This window comes from Eleutherodactylus coqui, chromosome 3, assembly GCF_035609145.1.
Source record: "Eleutherodactylus coqui strain aEleCoq1 chromosome 3, aEleCoq1.hap1, whole genome shotgun sequence".
In the NCBI taxonomy this organism is placed as follows: Eukaryota; Metazoa; Chordata; class Amphibia; order Anura; family Eleutherodactylidae; genus Eleutherodactylus; species Eleutherodactylus coqui.
This window is the reverse complement of record NC_089839.1, coordinates 268,731,720-268,748,243: the sequence shown is the minus strand read 5'-3', so window position 1 is coordinate 268,748,243 and position 16,524 is coordinate 268,731,720. Positions and strand designations below refer to the sequence as shown.

The 16,524-nt window shown below is 48.1% G+C and overlaps 1 protein-coding gene across 9 annotated transcripts in view; it reads right to left on the bottom strand.

The window, feature by feature from the left end:
* Positions 1-16,524, bottom strand: part of LOC136621728 (uncharacterized) — a 417,340-nt gene that overhangs the window by 382,149 nt on the left and 18,667 nt on the right. For 4 of the 9 annotated variants that reach the window (XM_066597410.1, XM_066597413.1, XM_066597412.1 and 1 more), the window contains exon 2: positions 1,186-1,264. The gene's annotated coding sequence lies outside the window, so the exon portion shown is untranslated. Of the gene's footprint in view, positions 1-1,185; positions 1,728-16,524 lie in introns of those variants that run through there. The other 5 variants (XM_066597415.1, XM_066597414.1, XM_066597417.1 and 2 more) reach the window with 5 other exon arrangements.

Below are 16,524 nucleotides of genomic sequence, written 5' to 3'. Positions count from 1 at the left end.
GCCTGTATGGATAAGTGCTGTGCTACGCCTATCCTGGTTGAGACATATTTGCGGCAGTTCTAGGCCAGTAGGATAAGTCCTGTACTGCGTAGGTGTCTTTTGAAGGAGTTGCATGAATTTTGTTTTATGCTTAAAGGGTCCAGAGGCCCCTTTTTTAAAGGGGAGGTACTGTCAGGGTGTGCTGCTGGGATCTGTAGTACTAAGGTTCCTAGCAGCACAGCTTTACAGGCTAGGGTTAATTGAGCTGGCTGAGTATGGTATTCTCCAGCAGCCAATCTCCTTTAGTCTGCAGCACATATAAACCCAGCTCCTGTCAGTGTCTGTCTCGTGTTCAGGGTGAGCAGTCATGTTACTTCAGCTTGCTGTGTGACTTGTGTTCTGTTGTCTGTTCTATGCAGCTTGCTTGTGACTTGTGTCCTGGTGTCTGTACTGTTGCAGCTTGCGGTGTGAACTTGTGTCCTGTTGTCTGTGCTGTTGCTGCTTGTGGTGTGAACTGTGTCCGGTGCCACTAGCTTCCATGCTTTGATGAAAATGTCAACTAATACTTGGTATTTATATTCAGCTTTACCATCTGCTATTAGTGTTTACATTTTGGCTGTTGTTTGCTGTGTTTTCTGGCTCTGTATGTCTTCTTGTTCTGTCCAGTTGTCCCTGTCATGTGGCATGTTTATGTGTCCTTTTCTGGTGGCGTGGTTCCTAGGAGCAGCTAGGGCCCAAATGGAAGACTGCTGGGCTGCCCTTTATCAGCGCGATGTCCTCACTTACGTAAGGCCATGTGGTACTCCCTGTAGCACAGGGTCAGTTGTCCAAAGCCAGTGTGTATTCTTTGGTCACGATCGTGTGGGCCCCATGCTTAGTTGCCCACACGATTGTAACATGTTCAAACAAAGGCTAGACAAATATTTGTCTGGGATGATTTAGTAAATTCTGCACTGAGCAGGAGGTTGGACCTGGTGACCCCGGAGGTCCCTTCCAACTCTACGATTCTATGATTCTATCATCTCTGACCAACTCCAAACAAGAACTAATACAATTTTATGAGAGATTCAATGCATTTCATCCCACCACAAATCTGACATTAAGCTACTCGTATACAGAAATGAACTTTTTGAACACTACCATAAAAATTTTAAACAACTCAGTACAGACATTCCTGTACCAAAACCTATAGATTGGCACACATACCTCAGGTAGGACAGTTTCCATTCCAAACACATCAAAACGTCCCAGTGAGGCCATCAGATGTAACCGGATCTGCTCCAACCTAACAGACAGAGAAGAACATTATTACTATCTTAAAATTACATTTTTAAATCAGGGCTACAATCCCACCTCAAATGGTGATCAAATCACCAGAGCCACCGGGATACCCAGAAATCAACTACTCCAATACACAGAGAAGGAAGAAAACGATTGTCTACCTCTAGTAGAGAAGCGCCGGAATAGCAGACCGCAGGGCTATAGATGGAGGCAGCGCATGACAGGGTTAACGGGGAAGGTAAGGGTTAACAAAAGGTGAGACTGGGGAGTAGAGAAGGGGGGGGGGAGCTAAGGGGGAGGAAGCAGATAGAAAGTGCGGGAACAGCAGGAGGAGGGGTCAGTGCAGCAACGGACAGCAAGGAGCAGAAGCACAGGCAGAGAGGAAGACAGAAGATAAGAATATAAGAAGATAAGAATAGAAAGAAAGAAAGAAAGAAGAAAGAAGCCCAAAATCAAGATGCGGAGGAGAAGGAGACGGGACAGAAAAGAAGAAGTAAGAAGACCAGCCTGAAGTGCCCGAAGAGGCCCGTCAGGAAGAGCCTGAAGACGATCCACTTACCCAAGATGGACGCCGTGATGGAGAAGATCTGGGCAGCGGTCGAGGAGCGGGGCCTGGAGTGGCTTGAAAGAGTCCTGGAGGGAGCCCAACGCAGCCAGGTGAGATTAATTCCGGGGACACTACATCTGCAGTTAGTCGCGTTGCGCCAGCGACAGATAGCATGGGGGGGTGGACAGGGAGCGCGGGGGCGACGGTAGGCGCAAGCAGTTTAGGCAAGGATTTTGGGTCATTTTTGGGTGGATTATGGGAGATGTGGCGCAGGCAGGAAATAGGGCCGACACCGTCTCCGGTATCGGCATGGGCAGGACCGTCTTGCGCTTCGGTTAGTCGGACAGCACTGGGGGAGGTAGCATGACAGGGGCGTTAGATGGTCAGCAGTCAGGGCCCGTCACCGTCGCGGTGCAGACGGAAAAAGATGGGGACGGGATTCGGTTAGACGATAGAGCAAGGGGAGAAGTATATGTCTGCTTCGAGGGCCCCTTGGGAGCTCATTTAAAGAAAGAGGTAAAGGAAAAAATAGGGCGCGACGAGTACGTCGAAATTTTTTCTCTTCTCCCTTTAGAAAAATTTAATTTGGATAAAGGGAAGAGAACTGAGTACAAGAAGGAAGAGGAGGAAAAGCGTCGGTGGCGATTGATCCCACAGACATTTTCCAATTGGCTTCAAGCGTTTGCTGGCCAGTGTCATAGGCGAGAAAGCGCCGGAAAATTGTTCAGGCCTATTTTGTTACCTCGACTCCATAGGCGAGGCATACAGAGTGTACGGGGGACAAACATGGCTCCGGTACGACGAGCAGTTCCGGCAAAGGAAAGCGGTCCGGCCGTCCATTCGTTGGGACCAAAAAGATATAGGGCTTTGGCTGCGAGTGATGGCCCCAGTGAGGTATGGGCAGCCCTTTCAGGGGGGGGCCGGGACTTCGAGCTCGGCCGTCGGTTCCCAAGGAAGCGGGTCGGGAGGACAGGCAGGGGGTCACAAGCCAGGGTTATGTTGGCAGTTTAACGACGGCCAATGTAAGTTCGGAAACACCTGCCGATTCAAACACGTCTGCTCTGTGTGTAACGCTACGTCACACTGAGCGACAAGGTGTTTTAAGAGAGGTAGAGGAAAAGGTTTCGGGGGTACTGGTAAAAGGGATGACACCGGTGAAACTGGCAAAGATGGTGCCATTTCTAAATAGGTACCCAGATAAGGAGAAGGCAAAGTTACTGTTAGAAGGTTTTCGGGATGGTTTCAAAATTCCCGCCCCAGTTCACGAGGTGCCAGTGACGACAAAAAATTTACAGTCGGCACTTCGGCATCCGACAGTTGTCACAGAAAAGTTATTACGGGAAGTGCAGTTAGGGCGCATGGCGGGGCCTTTTAAGTCCCCGCCAGTAGCGGATTTGGTTGTGTCCCCGCTTGGCGTGGTCCCTAAGAAGGAACCAAACAAGTTCAGATTAATACACCACTTGTCGTACCCAAAAGGAGCATCAGTGAATGACGGGATAGACCCGGACGTCTGTTCCGTGGTTTATACTTCATTTGATGCCGCCATTAAATGGGTTCGGAAGTATGGACGGGGGGCTAGGCTGGCGAAAGTGGACATAGAATCAGCTTTTCGGTTACTTCCCGTGTCTCCCGAGAGTATTAGATTGTTAGGGTGTTTTTGGGAAGGGTGTTACTTTGCGGACAGGTGCCTACCCATGGGCTGCTCCATTTCGTGCGCTTATTTTGAAGCGTTCAGCTCATTTTTGGAGTGGGTGGTTAGGGATTCCACCGGGGTTAGGTCCGTCATCCACTATTTGGACGACTTCCTGTGCATAGGGCCAGCGGGGTCGCCAATTTGTGCAACGTTGCTGGAATCTGTTCAATGGGTGTCTCGGTATTTTGGGGTGCCTTTGGCGCCGGAAAAAAACGAAGGGCCCACAACCTGTTTAAAGTTTTTAGGCATTACCATTGACACGGTTGCAATGGAATGCAGACTACCCGAGGACAAATTAGCGGATTTGAAGGGGGAAGTGAATAGAGCGAGGGTTGCAAACAAGGTCACTTTAAGGGACCTGCAATCGTTATTGGGCAAGCTGAATTTCGCTTGCCGAATCATGCCGATGGGTAGAATTTTCTGCAGAAGGTTGGCATCGGCTACGGCTGGGGTTCGGCTACCCCACCATTTTATCCGCCTAGGGGGAGGTCACAAAAAGGATTTGGCCGTGTGGGCGGCGTTTTTGGAGCAATACAATGGTAGGTCGGTAATGTTGGAGGAAGCAGTAGACAATTTTAACTGGGAATTGTTTACCGACGCAGCAGGAAGCACCGGTTTTGGAGCCTACTTCCAAGGCCGGTGGTGCGCGGGCAAGTGGCCAAAGGATTGGTTTTCGTCAGGTTTGGTCAAAAATTTGGTGCTGCTCGAATTGTTCCCTATCATAGTGGCCCTAGCGTTATGGGGAGAATATTTTAGGGATAAAAAGGTACGTTTCCATTGCGACAATTTGGGGGTGGTACAGGCAATAAACAATTTGTCTGCCTCGTCTCCTCCAGTAGTGGCCTTATTGCGCCACTTGGTACTGGAGGCGCTGGCCTTGAACGCATGGATTGTGGCGGTACACGTGCCAGGGGTCAACAACTCAATCGCGGATGCTCTTTCTCGTTTTCAGTGGGAGCGATTCCGTCTGTTGGCCCCAGGAGCAGAGGAGGAGGGGGTTTCTTGCCCGCCACACATCTGGAACGTGGTCGGCGAGCAGCGGAGCACTTGATAAGCGCTTCGCTGGCTCGGGGTACTTGGGCATCCTATGATGCAGCATGGTCGGAATGGGAAGAGTGGCTAGGGCGGTTTGAGAATGTTGAAACGGAAGAAGACACCGTTGGGGCGTTGTTAGAATGGCTAGGTGAAAGTTCGGCGAAGGGTTTGTCGGTGTCTAAGGTTAATACGTGGCGTTCGGTATGAAGCTGAGGGGTAGGATAGATATTGCTAAATCCTTTTTGGTCAGGCAAGCGCTAAAAGGTTTTAGAAAGGGGAGAGGGGGTCAGGATACGCGACGGCCTGTATCGTTTGAGATGTTGGAAAAAATAGGAGAGGTATTGAGGGAGGTGTGTGACCAGGTTGCGGAATGTTCACTGTTTAGATTTGCCTTTTCCTTGGCATTTTTTGGGGCTTTGCAAGTGGGCGAACTTGTTTCGCCCAGCAGGAAGATGGGGGGGGGGGGGGTTGCAGGCAGAGAACTTGAAAGAGGAAAAGGGTCGATTAGAGTTTTTTATTCGTCGCTCTAAAACGGATCAAGAGGGAAAGGGCCGGCGGGTATCGTTGGGGCAGGTTCAAGGAAGCATCATGTGCCCCGTAAAGTGTTGGAGGGAATATAGTTCATTGCTAGGAGATGGGGCAGGGCCGTTATTACGCCATAGAGATGGCTCCTTTTTGTCCAGATTTCAATTTTCGGCGGTGTTCGAAAAAGGCACTAATTAAACTGGGCCTGGATAGTGCCAATTTCGGGACACATTCTTTTAGGATAGGGGCAGCGACGGAAGCAGCAAAAGGGGGTTTAGACAACCGAACGGTAATGAGAATTGGTCGGTGGAAATCAGGGAGGTTTAAATCATACATTAGACCGCATTTGTTATAGGGGGAGGGGGTTGGAGGTGGTAGCGGTACAACGCAGGTCGATTATTTACAGTTAATTTCTTTTCATTACAGATCGCCGAGCGGCCCTCGTATGGATATTGGGTCATTCATACGTTTATTGGGAGGGGGGGGGAAAGGGCTAGGATTAGGCCGAATGGCAGGCAGTTGAGGCTTAGCAGGGATACGGCGGTTTTACGGTGGATTGGGGTTAGGGGGATGGCATGGTTCAGAGTTTTACAGGATGTTCAGCGGTTGGTTGCTTTGGATATGGCGCCTGACATTTTAGTATTGCATGTCGGGGGTAATGATTTGGGGCGGAGGCCATTCAGGGACTTATCCAGGGACATTCGGTACGACATGTTACGTCTACTGACGCAGTACCGGGGGCTAATTCTGGTGTGGTCGGAAATTGTCCCTAGAAAAGTCTGGAGGAATGTGTGGTTGGTGCAGGGCATAGACAAGGCCAGGATTAAGCTCAATCGGGAGGTGTCTCGCTTTGTGGGGCGTAACGGGGGGTGTGGCGGTGCGCCATATAGATTTGGAAGCGGGTGTCGGGAATTACTGGAGGACGGATGGCGTGCACCTTAATGAGATAGGCACGGATCTGTGGCTGGAGGGAGTGCAGGAAGGAATTGAGCGGGCCTTGGTTTTGTGGCGAGCTGCGCAGGCATGAGGGGGTCATGCCTGCTGGCCGTGGCGTTTAAAGGGGGGGATCCTTGGAGTCAGCTGTAATAGGGGTGGGGTGAAGGCGGGAGCTCTGAGCTACCTCCCCCACACCCATCGTTCATAGGGTGTATGGTAGTCTGTCGCCTCTCGACTCTGTCAGGCCGGAGTCCCTGCAGAGACGGTGAAGCTAGCATCGGAACGGCTAGCGGGTCTCTGAGTCGGGAGGTCGGCGACTAGGGGCAACCGGGTGTTCCTTCCCTCCCGAGTCGGCGGTCTTGCGGTTGGAGGCGGTAGCGGGATAGAATTTTGGTCTCCCGAGTCGGATAGGTGGAGTGCGGCGGGAGGCAATACAAAATTCGTCCCTGTGGGTGAGGCGACAGCGGTGGTTGAGGCTCCAGGGACTTCCCCCCCAACATTTTTTCTAACGGGGTTTTTTGGTTGGTTGGACGGGTTGTTTATTTTAGGATGTTTTTATAAAATTGTTAAAGAATTTTTTAATAAATGGCTGCTGTGGCCAAATTATCCAAAGTTAGAAGTTGTAATGTGTTTCTTTAAGGTGGGGAAAAGGGGTGGTTGGGTCAGGTCACAGGGCCTAGATCCGTTATACCCGCGTCATGACCTACAATTCACAGCTAGAGGTACTAAGGAAAACTGCAACAAAAACTCCATCATACTCTACACAAAGATGGCCGTCTGAAATCATATTCTCGGACACTCCTCTCCTATCTTTCAAGCAACCTCAAATTTGAGGAACTTTTTAATCAGGAGTGCATTGCTCTCTGACACACAAAAAGGAATCTATCCTTGCAATGTAAGGAGCTGCAAAACCTGCTGACATGTACGGAACGCGGACGGAATACATAACCCCAACACACAGCAGGAATATAAGATCCATGGGACAGTAAATAGCAAGAAGATTAGAACAAGGATAGAGAAAGAAAGAAAAGAAGATCTAAAAAAATCGATAGGAACAGACAGAGACATAATTTCTTATGTCTGAGAAAAGGTGCCAGATACAACACAAGATATAGATAGCGTAATCTTCAGCATTAGATATGACACATTTTTCTGAGGGTGGTATCTCCAATCACCAAACAAACAATTGTTGTGGATGAGAGTTGGATTGCTTTGGATGCAGCCTAAAAATAAAAGTGAGTTTTTACTTGTTCCACCTTCACCCCGACTCCTAGAGCTCCTTCTTACTAGGGAACACCTGCAGTACACCACTTGCAGTACATCACATGCTACACCACCCCCCAGGGAAGGGACTACAACCTCCAACAAAACCTTTGTCCATAGTATGACCAGGTGTGAGTGCAACTATCCAGGTGCCCCTTACTCTGGCCAGCTGCAGACTGGTGTCACGAACTACCATTATCATCATCCACCATTTCACCTCTTTCACTTGTAGTGGAGCAGATGAGAGTCAGAGCTTAGTGCCGTGAACCCAAGCTAATTCTCATCGATATTAGTGTATCTTGACGCCACCAGAAGCTAGTGGGTTGACAGGAGGAATGGCCGTGTCACACCCCTCGCCCCCGATTGGCTCAAGCATTGAAGGTCCTAGCAGCCTGCACGTTCCCCTGCAGCCTTCCTGACCCTCAAGTAACCTTGTTGTTTTGCCGCTCCCCTGCAGTCTCCGTCCCCTTCCCTCACTCTGTGAAATAGGAGCGGTGTTCTGTTGCTGCCACTGCCGCTCACCTTCTCCCTCGTAGTCCGCCGGCGCTGTCCACTGCAGGGAGGCCCCCAAGGAAGGCTCTCTACCGCTGATGCCTCATTGTCCTGCTTAGCACCCCAGTGCAGGGAGGCCGCCGGAGAAGCCGCTATTCCTCCGCCGCTGCCCTGTGCAGGGAGGCCGCCAGGGAATCAGCTGTTCCGCCGCCGATTCACAGCTCAGTGCAGGGAGGACGTAACTGACAGAGAAGAAGGCGGCACTGTGACAAAAGCCAAGCCACTGGAGGGCCTGTTACGCCGCTGTAAATCTGTAGTGAGTTCCAGGACCAGAGAGGGGGGCCTGGCCGGCCTGTCAAATTCCCTGTACCTTGTCACCACCCACACTTCCGGTGGCGACAAGATACACTAATACCATTCTCATCTCCTGCTCGCTGCACAAGCCCTCATAGACCTCCATCAATTGAAAAATAAAAAAATGTTATTGCTCTTGGAATGAGGGGACATAAAAGAAAATCTTTTTGAAATGTTTTGAGTGTTCAAAAATATAAAAATATGTTTTAAAACTGTACGGGGGCATACCCAAAAGAAATCTTCTGAAGGGAGGGGCATTACTCGTGCTAAAACATTAGGGTAACAAGGAGAACGTGTTTTGATTGCCTCAGAAGGAGGTGAACAAGATTCTGAGGCAATCAAAACACGTTCTCCGTGTTACACTGATATTTTAGCACTAATGTAAGAACAAAGTAAAATAAAGCAGAAGGAATTTTTTCACATAGCCCGAGCTCCCGTACATTTTTTGTCTGCATGTGATACAGACCACTGGGACTGAGTGGTGGAGGGTGTGGATTTTCCCTGCTAAAGAACAATAGAGGAGCCAATGTCATTTTTGAGAAAGTCTGATGAAAATCCACCCAGCGGGCGAGCAAGTTGTAAGTGGTGCTCCAATCTTACGGAAAAAGGTTGCATCTGTAAGTGAAAAATCACAAGGACCTGCCTAAATGTCCTGGCCGACCAATTATTTTGGGTGTCAATTCCATTACATGCGGCCTTTCAGAATACATAGACCAGCACCTACAAAAATAGGTAGTTAATCTTTGTACATCATTGAGGGACACCAGCCATAGTTAAGTTATTAGGGAAATACCTTGAAAGAACTGTTACATCTGGTGTTCATTGGATGTGAAGTCCTAATATTCAAATGTCCACCATAATTTAGGTCTTAATGCAATCAAACGAAATCTAGATGACAATCCCTTATGCCTCAGCATCTTTTATCCTTTATCCTCGATTCCATTCATTTTATATTAAGCATCAATTATTTCATTTTTAATGATCAATTTTATATTCAGTATGAGTAGCCTGAACACCTTTGTTGAACAATAACTGATGTGGTATAGAATTCATGGGTAAATTCGATCCACAGAGAATAATTTTTCTGGATCTAGCGCTTTACATTATAGACAATGTAATGCATACGAGAACACACTTCAAAGCAGTAGATTTCAATAGTTACTTAGATTTCAATAGTCGCCATAAAAAAAGGTGTAAAGTCAAGATACCTTACAGGCAGTTTAAGAGGATTCACAGAAATTGCTCCTTACGTCAAATTTTTAAACAGGATGGCCTCTTCATCCTACATGTCACGACCCTCATGATGTGAGGCACTACGACTTTGTTTAGAATACCACTGGGGGCTGTACCTGCTGGCACATAACCCCATTTAGCTGAGACCCCCAAATCCAGATTTAAAGAAAAAGGCTATTCCCTAGACCTCCCCAATTGTATCTGCCTCCTGTTGAGTCCTAGAGTAAAATAGCCCTTTAGCCCCACCTGAAAGTCCAAAAGGTGATGATTTTGTAAAAAAAAACAAACAAAAAAAACCTTCATAACTTCCTATAATTCACACCACTGTAACGTTAAATCTATTTTAGCGAAACACTATGGTACTCTCAAGGGGGATCCATTTTTAAATGACAATATATCTAAAAACCCTACAGTTGTTTTTAGGATACAAAAAATGTAAAGAATATATTCGCACCCTCATGCCCTCGTCTCACATCATGTTTTGCACCTAGCATATCAACATTAAAGACCTCGAAAGAAGCTTTTAAATGTGCCCAGAGGAAGTGCATGTATTGTTCTAGCATATAGCATGTTACCATGTGGCAGCTGTGGCTCCACCCGGGGCGGCGGGACGCTGTGTCCCGCGGTCGGGGCGCACGCCCCCAGCTAGTTGTCCAGCTGCCGGGGGCGCGGGTGGCTGGTCGGCGCGGCACGCTCAGGGGTCCAGGCAGTGACGTGCGCGCACGCGCACCTGTGAGCGCAGCTCCATGCACGAGCCCCTGTTTATGGGACTCTGTTGGGAGATAGTCGCCTCCCTCTCTTTGCCCCTGGGCGCAGGCTTCTGTTTATAAGGCTGGCAGTGAGGTCCATTCAATGCCAGTTAAAGTTTTCTGTTCAGTGTGCTTGCATCCGGCCTCTGTTAGTCTCCTGTTTGTCAGCTTTTGCTATATCTACCAGATGATTTCATGTGCCTCGGTCTGCGTGTATTTACTGTTGGTTTTCTTCATCTGCCCTTCCTGTCAGTATTCTACCATGTTCCATCTTGGTACGTCCATCCTCCTTCTCAGTCCCTAGTGAGAGTAGGGACCGCCGCCCAGTTGCCCGCCTGGGGTTAGCCAGGAGTGAAGGCAAGTAAGCAGGGACAGGGGTTGCAGGTAAGTTCTAGGGCAACCCAGGCTGGCGTATGATCGGGTAGAATACCGTAATATAATAACTGGCCCTTAAAATTACCCTGTGGGTTTTGTTTTGCTCTCCAATGGAGACTGTGAGTGTCCTTGCTAGTCAGTTGCAGGATCTAGTAGGCGTGATCCAAGACCTGTCCGGTCATATGGTGGCCCAGGAGCAGCGTGCGTTGGTGCAGGTTTCTGCTGCCCCGTCTGTCCCTGAGCCGAAGTGTCCTCTCCCCGAGCTGTTTTCAGGTGAGAGAAGCAAGGTTTTTGTTTTTCAGCAGGCATGTAGACTGTATTTTCGGATGCGGTTCTGTTCCTCCAGACATGGGCCTACTCTCCTTACCCGAGAGTTTGGCTTGCCTGCAGTCTGTTGATTCATTTTTTTCGTGAACTATTGGTCTAAGTTTAGACAGTATGCTAGTGAAACCTTCTGGAACTATGGTGACCTCAAAGATGTGGTTTTGTTGGGTCTTTCTGATGCTGTCAAGGATCTAATTATTTCACATCCCGCTCCTGTAACACATAATGAGGTGATGGAATTGGCAGTAAAGGCTGACAGGAGACTGAGAGCTAGAGAAAAGGAGCATCAGGCCTGTAAAACTAGGGAGTCCTGCAGACCCGCTCCCACTTCTCCCATGCCAACTCCTGGGGCCGAGCTTATGGAAGTGGACCAGTTAAGTCGCGGGGGACGGTGACGGTTCCGGATGACTCACTGTCTTTGCCTCTGCTGTGAGGAAGCCGGACATCGGGTAGCAACCTGTCCACAGAAGCAATGGCAACATCAGTCTGAACCGGCGGAAAAACTACAGATCCTAGGCGATTGTCGGGAGGATCGCCTAGGATCACAGGTACTCCCTAAGTTGTTGGTGCCTTGTCAGGTTGGCTTCCGGAATTTTATTCGGTTCGATCAAGCCTTTATTGATGAGGCTGCTGCGCCATTCTGATGAATTTAAATTTTGTCAGACCTCTGATGAACGAATTTTCCATGCTGAAGCCCCCCATACGCTTCATCAGTATTGATTCGACCCCTCTCTCTGCAGATGTTATCCAATGGAGGACTCCCATTCTACAGTTCACTGTGGGTGTTCTCCATTCTGAGATTTTGTCTTTCCTGGGTTATGTGATTTCATCTACGGAGATTCAGATGGAGTATGATAAAGTAGCAGCAATCTCCCAATGGGTCAGACCAGATAACCTTAAGGCTCTCCAGCGGTTTTGGGGTTTCGCAAATTTTTCATTCATTAAGAATTACTCCGTTATTGCTCAACCCTTGACTGACCTTACTAAGAAGGGGGCCGACTTGGTAAGATGGTTGCCTATGGCCCTAGAGGCTTTTAGTTGTCTAAAAAGAGCATTTATTACTGCCCCGGTTTTAGTGCAGCCGGACACGCAGTGACCATTTTTTATTAAGGTAGATGCATCTGAGGTGGGGGGAGGAGCTGTATTATCTCAGGACGTCAGTGGGAGATCCGGGTATCGTCCCTATGCGTTCTTTTCATGATGTTTAGTTCCGCAGAATGTAACTATGACTGGGTAACCGTGAGTTACTGGCGATCAAGTGGGCTCTAGAAGAGTGACAACACCATCTTAAGGGGGCTAGACTTCCCATTACCATATATACGGATCATAAAAACCTGGTATACCTCGCCAATGCTAAAAGACTTACTGATCGTCAAGCCAGGTGGGCGTTATTTTTTGCCAGGTTTAATTTCGTTGTGACTTATATTCCGGGAGAGAAGAATGTGAAGGCGGATGCCTTGTCACAGAGTTTTGGGTCGCCGGAAAGTGAGACAGTGACTCTTGAGAATATCTTAGCACCTGGGGTGGTGGTGGCAGCTGTAGAATCTAACCTCATCCCTCAACTACAGAACTGCCAGTAGGACGCTCCTTCGGAGGGCAGATGGTTTGTGCAAGAGACCTTAGGTCTCAGAGTCATTGAAGAATCTCACTCGTCGGTTTTCGCAGGCCATCCGGGGGTGCAGGGGACTCTGAATCTTTGTTCTAGACACTGCTGGTGGCCAGGCATGTCTCAGGAGATTAGCGACTTTGTTAAGGGATGCTCTGTCTGTGCATGCTATAAAAGTCGGCGGCGTCCTCCGGAGGGTCCTCTGAGACCGTTAGCGGTACCTTCTCGTCTGTGGTTGCAGTTATTGGTAGATTTTATCACCGGAATCCCAGAAGTTTACCACCATCTTAGTGGTTGTTGACCGGTTCTCAAAGATGGCACATTTTGTGACATTAAAGAAGCTACCTTCGGCAATAGATTTTGCTAAGATTTTTGTAAAAGAAATCATTTGCCTACATGGGGTTCCTGAAAACATTGTATCTGATCACGGGGTTCAGTTTGTTGTGCAGTTTTGGTGAGCCTTCTGCAGAAACCTGGGAATTTTGCTTTCCTTCTCGTCAGCATTCCACACGCAAACCAATGGTCAGACTGAGCACTTCCTTACAGCGATTCCTACTCCATCTGTCTGTCCTGCAGCTGACGTCGCCACAGATACGCTGCAGGGAGTAATAATAATAATAATAATCTTTATTTGTATAGCGCCAACTTATTCCGCAGCGCTTTCAGGCATGGATAAACGCATAACAATACAACAATTGCAACAATTACAATGTGAGATACATTGGGTTAGACACAAATGGGTTGAGTGTTGTACAGGAGGTGCAGGGGTTGGGGAACACAGGCGATAGGAAATTTTATGTACAGATCATTTATCAGAAGGCAAACAGGGTGGAGCACCATAGGGAGGGGCGAGGGACTAGGTCAGGAGATTTGGTATGCTTCCCTGAAGAGGCGCGTTTTTAAGGCACGTCTGAAATTTCGTGCATCGGGAATTGTCCGGATGCCTTGGGGTAGAGCATTTCAGAGGATGGGTACTGCTCTGGTGAAGTCCTGTAGGTGAGCATGTGAGGGTGGGACAGAAGGTATACCTGTCTTCTAAAAATCTCAAATTAAAGGTTCCTTCCTTGAAGCTGGGTGCCCTTTGTTGTCACACGTGTCGTGAATCCTCTTGCCTATAAACTGGGTTTGCCAGCTACATGGAGGGTTCACAGGGTTTTCCATAAGTCTTTGTTGAATCCTTTTGTCCTTTCGGTGATATTCGATGTATTACTTTTACTTCCGTCGTTCCTAAAAGGACAAGGCTGTTTCAAAATAGACCAGGTGCAGATTTAGGCTGCCTGCAGACGGCCGGGTCGGATCCGGCTGCGAGAATTCTTACAGCGGGACCCGACCCGAGTTCCTGCAGAGACCAGCGTAGCACTCACCCCTCCTGCGGCTCCGGCTCTTTAGTGTGCTGCCAGGCAGCTGGCACATGCGCAGACCGGAACTGGCAGCCAGGAAGTGACAAGCCCCGCACAGAAATAGAGAATGCCGTGATTTGTTTTCTGTGCGTGATTTCACGCGGACCAATCACGGCCGTCTGCCTAGGATTGCGTTTGTAACACAATCCTATGGCAGCTTCCACGGGCGGAAATTCAGCGGGAAATCCTGCCACTGAATTTTCGCCCGTGTGCAGGGGGGTTAGTAGTAATAGTGACATCCCACAGTGGCCCATTAGTAATAGTGACATCCCACAGTAGCCTAGTAGTAACAGTCACATCCCACAGTAGCCTAGTAGTAACAGTCACATCCCACGGTGCTCCCAGTAGTAATAGTGAAGACATAAATTAAAATTATTTTTCTTTATTTAATTTGATTAAAATTGCAGGGCACTAATACGGTCCTCAACTTTCCTATTAAAGGGACAGGACTCACACATACACTCACTTAGACTTGAACATGTACAGAGCAATTAGTAGCAAAATACCTCCAATCTACATCCATAATTCAGAAGGAGAGTGGGAGGCATATGTAGATGGAAATCCACAGAATTTTATATGGTTTAAATTAGATGTAATTCGGGTTTGGTTCAACGCCTTTCCCTACATTGTCCAGTAGTTTATCAGGAACCCTAAATCCCTAGATGGAGGGGGATGATACTAAACTCATATAATGCTGCTTATAGTGCTACTTAGTAAAAAAAAATAAAAAACTTATTTGTATAGCCCAAATTATTACACAGCACTTTCAGGTAATTTTTTGTTTATACTCCCCACCAAGCTGGGAACTCATTTTACCAACCTCAGGGGGATTGAAGGCTGAGTTGACCTTGAGCCGACTACCTGAACCATTCGGGGTTTGAACTTGCAACCTTCAGGTCATGAGCAAGAGCTTACACTCTGTCCCACACAAGGTACTCTTAGTAGCACTCATGAACTACTGGATGAAGTGCAGAGCCGATTAAAGAGGATTAAAATCGATAAATTGTAAGGCCCAGATGGAATACACCCAAGGGTTCTGAGGGAACTAAGTGATGTGATAGCTCGGCTGCTATTTCCAATATTTATGAATACTATCAAGACCAGGGTGGTACCCCTGGATTTACACATTGCAATGTTTCTCCAATATACAAAAAAGGGTCCAAAAGAGAGCCTGGTAACTACAGGCCAGTAAGTCTCACTTCAGTAACTGGAAAAATATTTAAAGGGTTTCTGAGAGACACCATCGTAGAATACCTCAAGGAGAACAATGGAATTACTCCTCACCAGCATGGGTTCATGAGGGGTCAATCATGTCAGACCAATCTGATCAGCTTCTACAATGAAGTAAGCTTTAGGCTGGACTTGGGAGAGTCTATTGATCTCGTATATCGGGACTTCTCTAAAGCATTTGACACAGTGCCGCATGATAGATTGATATACAAAATGAGGCAGCTCAGATTGGGTGAAAACGTGTGTATCTGAGTAAAGAATTGGCTCAGAGATAGAAAGCAGAGGGTGGTAATAAACGGTTCAAACTCCGATTGGGCCCCCGTCGCTAGTGGTGTGCCACAGGGTTCAGTATTAGGCCCCGATAGAGGGGCTTCACAGTAAAATATCAATATTTGCTGATGACTAGAGATGAGCGAACGTATTCGTCCGAGCTTGATATTCGTGCGAATATTAGGGTGTTCGGGATGCTCGTTACTCGTAACGAGCACCACGCGGTGTTCTGGTTACTTTCAGTTTCCTCTCTGAGACGTTAGCGCGCTTTTCTGGCCAATTGAAAGACAGGGAAGGCATTACAACTTCCCCCTGTGACGTTCAAGCCCTATACCACCCCCCTGCAGTGAGTGGCTGGGAAGATCAGATGTCACCCGAGTATAAAAGTCGGCCCCTCCCGCGGCTCGCCACACATGCCTTGTGAGTTAGCTGAGGGAAAGTACTATCGTGCTGGTGCTGTAGGGAGAGCGTTAGGAGTCAGTGTAGGCTTCAAGAACCCCAAAGGTCCTTCTTAGGGCCACATCTACCTGTGTGCAGGCTGCTGCTAGCAGTGTTTTTTTTTCTTTCTCAAAATCGGCAGTGCAGAGCATTGCACCCGGCATTAGGGACAGAAGTGGTGCATAGGCAGGGAGAGTGTTAGGAGTGAGTGTAGCCTTCAAGAACCTCAACGGTCCTTTCTAGGGCCAAATTTAACCGTGTGCAGTACTGTGCTGGCTGCTGTTAGCAGTGTTGCATATTTTTTTTTTTCTAAAAATCGTCTGTGCAGAGCATTGCACCCTCCATTGATACTACAGGGACAGAATTGTGTAGGCAGGGCCACAACACAGTTATTGTTCATTGAATATACGCAGTGGGTCCTTCCCTTTGCAAAAAAGGAAAATAAATTATATTTGGCCTGCCTGTGTCAGTCCTAAGGTCTCCGTGTACGTGTGTGCTGCGTGGACAACGTACAAAAATCAGACGCAACCAGCTACGGTTTACTGCAGGCTTGCGCCATTGTCTTTCCTGACTGGCAAATACCTGCTCTGCTAGAGTTAATAACTCTGCTACACTAAAGTTGTGTGACACTTTTTGAGGGCCATACCACAGTTATTAAACGTATTGTTCATTGAATATACGCAGTGGGGCCTTCCCTTTGCAAAAAAGCGAAAAAATTATATTTGACCTGCAGGCTTGCGCCAATTTATTTCCTGCCTGGGAAATCAAATCACTGGTAATACAGCATGCTGAGG